The sequence below is a fragment of the Dermacentor silvarum genome, chromosome 10, assembly GCF_013339745.2.
Source record: "Dermacentor silvarum isolate Dsil-2018 chromosome 10, BIME_Dsil_1.4, whole genome shotgun sequence".
NCBI lineage: Eukaryota > Metazoa > Arthropoda > Arachnida > Ixodida > Ixodidae > Dermacentor > Dermacentor silvarum.
Window position 1 is genome coordinate 119,960,632 of NC_051163.1, and position 5,098 is coordinate 119,965,729.

Below are 5,098 nucleotides of genomic sequence, written 5' to 3' on the forward strand. Positions count from 1 at the left end.
AAAGAGGAATTCCACCGGAGCTATCTCTGCAGTTCAAGTCAAAAGAAGCAATGAGAAACAGCTCAAACATGAAAGCTAGCACACAAAGCACCACAAAAGGAAAAGAATGTGAGGAAAAGCTGAACAGGCTTATGTAATTTTTGCGAGAGCAGGTATCGCTTCGGGAAGAAACACAGCGTGAACAGGAGAGTATGAGTGAGAAGCCAAGGGATAACAGCAGACAGCTTAGAACAACTTCCAGCTTTTATAGCTCAGAAAACAGAAGCTGCCTGTTCTGCAAGCAGAACAACCACGCAACTGAAGACTCTCGTCGGAACTTTCCAATGACAGACAAAAAGGCCATTCTCACCGAGAATAGAGCATGTTTCATATGCACCCGGCCAAAACACACCGCACGTATTTGTAGAGCATGAATGACATGCAAGCAGTGCAAAGGACGACATGCTACATTAGTGTGTAGAACGGCGAGGCAAGAAAAGGCAGATCAGGTGACAACAAAGCAAGCAGACGCGAGGACGTCTACACTACATGCAACTGAGAATCTAACGCAAAACTTTGTGCTTTTGCAAACAACTGTAGCTTGGATAGATGGAGAAAAAGGTGGCCGACATTGCCGTTTGTTATTGGACAGCGGAAGCCAGCGGGCATTTATTGAAGCTGGATTAGCAAAAGAAATAGGTGCGAAGATATTACGAAAGGAAAGGCTGACAATTAGTTCGTTCGGAGGAGACGAAAAATTCCAACAAATGAACGTGGTGCAAATAACTATAGTGACGCGAGAAAACAAGTCAGCCACGGTGATCGAAGCTCCACAAGTCGACGTCATATCCCACAGTTGGCTACCTGCTCCAAATCAGAAACTGAACGAGAAAATGAGTCAACTAAAGCTACAAGTGGCGGATGACAGAACCGAGACTACTGCAACAGATGCTATAGGGCTGCTCATCGGCTCGGATTATTACTGGGATTTCGTCACTGGTAGAACACAAAAAATCTAAAGCAGATTGATGGCTGTCGAGACAATACTGGGTTGCGTACTGTAAGGCCCATCGGAGCAAACTAAAACACAAATAACTCAAGCCCAAAATCAAGCAGTCGTGGTTCTGAAGGTTGAAGCTGCAGAAACAAAACTATAGCAAGAGCTACAGAGGTTTTCGAGCTTGGAATCAATGGCAATCAAACAACAAATTTGCACTACTACAGAAGCAGAAATTGTAGAAGAATTCGAGAATAAGATACTACAACTAAACGGTCGTTATCCAGTCAGCTTACCCTGGAAAGAAAACGTCAACTTGGAAATGAACAAGGGCAATGCAATGAAAATACTCATCCAACTGACGAAAAGGTTGAAGAAAAACGAAGACATGCTGCGTCGCTGCGATCAAGCTATCTCAGAATACATGACCTTGGGAGTCGCGGAAGAGGTTCAGGAATCCGAAGAATACTGACTACGTTGTGTTACTACATGCCACATCATGCGGTTATTCGAGATGACCGAGCGACGACTAAAGTTCGTGTAGTATTCGACGCCTCTTCGCACATGCAGCAAGGCATGTCAGTAAACGACAATCTGAAGGCACGACCTAATTTAAACGAAGACATGCTGTCGCTGCCAATCAACTTTCGAAATGAAAAGGTGGCCCTAGTAGGAGACGTTGAGAAGGCATTCCTACAAATTTCAATTCATAAAGAGGACAGAGATGCCATGAGATTTCTGTGGTGGAAGCACGACGCTGACGGAAGGCTGCTGAATGAAGTACAAACCTGGCGCATGACTAGAGTTACTTTTGGTACAACACCGAGTACGTTTCTTCCGGCAGCTACAATCAAGCACCATTTGAAAGAAGTGCCTGAGCGATTTCGAGATACAACAGAAAAACTACAGAAAGCAATTTACGTGGATGATGTAATCACAGGAGCAGCAACGTTTGATGGAGCTGTCAAGCTGTACAAAGAGGCAAAACAAGTGTTCAGAGAGGCGGCAATGAACTTGAGAAAATGGACATCGAATGAAGAGAAATTAAAAAAAATAATAGATGAAAACGAAAAGGATTACGCTCACATAGAGATTCGATCGAAAGGATACAGAATGCTTCTTGGCATGACATGGAAGCACTCAGAAGACGTGCTATCCTTCCCTGTGGACAAATGGGCATCCTGACCAGCAACAACGTGCTTAACCAAGAGAATAAGTAACTAATAATAATAATAATAGTAATAATAATAATAATAATAATAATAAGTCTCTAATAATAAGAGACAGTATTGCAAGCAGCAGCAAGGATATTTGATCCGCTTGGTTTGCTGTCACCTTTTACGATACGCGCAAAAATGGCTTTCAAAGACTGTGGGAAACGGACGTCACGTGGGATGATCCACTCCCTAAAGAAGAATGCGAGAAGTGGAGGGACCTGATGTCCGAAGCGGAGGAGCTGCGAGTTCTGGAAAGTCTGCGATGCTACGCAATGAAGGATCAAATAGTACTAGCATACAAGTTGCATGTGTTTGCAGACGCGAGTCCAACAGCATACGGAGCTGTAGCATACTTGGTACTAGTGTACAACGATGGAACAAAAGAGTCGATGCTGCTGACAGCGAAAAGCTCTGTAGCTCCAATCAAAGGGCTAAGTTTAGCAAGACTTGAGCTAACGGCAGGGGTTATAGCATCAAGACTAAGCGACTACATCGAAAGTCACTTCACCGAAAGAATTCAAGAAGCTGCCTGCTGGACCGACTCAATGATTGTGCTTCATTGGATCAAAGTAAAAAGCAAGAGGGAACCATTTGTTACCAACATAGTCGCAGAAAAAAGAGAGAAAACCTGGTCATTCATTCGAGGTGAAGACAATCGGGCAGATTTACTCACACGTGGTATCAGTGCAAAGACGTTAATGAACTCGAAACTGTGGTGGCATGGACCAGAATGGGTTACCTCCGTGGAGCCGGAAAAAGCAAGTGTGATTAGCATGAATGTACAGATGGACGATCAACACGAAGCTCAATGTCAGAGCTGCACAGAATCAACAGAGAATGAACCAGTCTTGGAAATTAAAAATTATTCATCATACGGGCGACTTCTAAGAGTAACAGCATGGATATTCAGATTCATAAACAACGCAACAAAAGAATACCACGAGGGGCCATTAACAGGACAAGAGATAACTGCAGAGACCTATTGGATACGACAAATGCAAGTACTACTCAGGAAGACAAGTGGCGATGCTAAATCAAGTCAAGCTAAAATAAATGGACAAGAAGTATACCGTGACGACAAAAGACTAATAGGACAGAAAGGACGCTTGCACTACAGCCACAAATCAAGCCGGCAACGTCATCGTACTTCCAAAGGACGAGTATTTCACGCAACTACTGACACGTCACGTCCATAAAATAATATTGCATGGCGGAGTTCAAGCCACGCTAGCGCAACTACGGGCTAAGTTCTGGATATTGTAAGGTCGCCAAGCTGTAAAAAGAGTTTTAAACAAATGCATGGTATGCAAGAGGCATAACACAAGACCAGCCACTCAAACTATGCCTCCCCTCCCGGCGGACAGAGTCAACGAATCAGGGGCATTTCAAGTCACAGGAGTTGAACAATACGTAGTAATTTTCGCCTGCGCGGTAACGAGAGGAGTACACTTGGAGATGACCAAGGACATGTCGACATGCAGTTTTTTACAAGCTTTCCGGAGATTCACCGCACTACGTGGTAGACCTGTTATAATCTACTCGGACAACGCCAGGACCTTTACAAAGGCCGAGAAGGAAATCAACGGAATGCTTGACGATGTTGGGCACGAAGGATTTCTGCAGTATACGCCAAATACAATGGAAAACAATCGCCGAGTGCGCCCCGTGGTGGGGAGGATTCTACGAACGCCTCATACGAAGCCTAAAGACATTGATGCGAAAAATAATCTCAAGAGAAACAACTTCAGTGGAGGAGCTACGCACAATTGCAGCAGAAGTTGAAGGAGCGCTCAACAATCAACCGTTAACTTTCGTGTATGGTGAACCTAATGAGCCCATGCCACTAACTCCTGCAGACATCATAGGCGGTCGCCAACAGCTTCAAGACGGACAAACAAGACCATACAACGGATATGTTGAAGAAGCATGGCGAAGTAGATGCAAACTAGTGAAAGCTTGGTGGAAGATATGGCATCACGAATATCTCAAGGAAATAGGAGCTACTGTCAAAGCCAAGACACGACAAGCGAAACCGTTGTCCCAAGGCGATGTGGCTTTAATTGAAGACCGGGGTTCAAGAGCATTTTGGAAAATCGGCTGAATTGAAAAAAAAGTTACCCTGGACGCGACGTAGTAACAAGAGCTTGCTTACTTCGGATAGGCAACAGAGAGTTTATCAGAATATCTGTGAACATCTACCCTCTTGAAGAGTGCTTCAAATAGCCCGCCAAAATCTATTTCGGTGCCAGATGGGCGGGCGGGAGCTTGTAAAACATCGTCATCAAGATACTCGACGACGAAAAGCAAGAGAACGGTTCCTTGGCGCGAGTGCGCGCTACTTCTTCAATAAACCCTTCATGTTCGAAGCAATCACCGGTCTCGATCGTTTGAACAGGTATTACTGGCCATGCCAGAACGCCGGTGTCGCCAGTTATGCCAGGACATGCCGAGACTGTCAGCGACGCAAGACACCACCGACACGGCCAGCGGGATTACTTCAGCCGATCGAGTCTCCTTGCCAACCACTTCAGCAGATCGGGATGGATTTGTTGGGATCCTTTCAGAGATCCTTTCAGAGGTCCAGAGGTTTCATTGAAATAAATGGATCATCGTGGCTACCGACTATCTTACCCGCTACGCCAAAACGAAAGCTCCACCTAAAAGTAGGACGGTCGAAGTTGCTAAATTCTTCGCCGAGAAAATCCTGCTGCGTCATCGTGTCCCAGAAGTCATCATCACCGACAGAGGAACGGAATTCACTGTAGAGCTTACCCAAGCCGTTTTGCAATACAGCCAGACAAGCCACAGCAGGACAACTGCCTACCAACCGCAGACAAATGGTCTTGCGGAGCGGCTGAACAAGACCCTCGCCATCATGCTTGTAAAGTACGTCGACGTCGAGCAC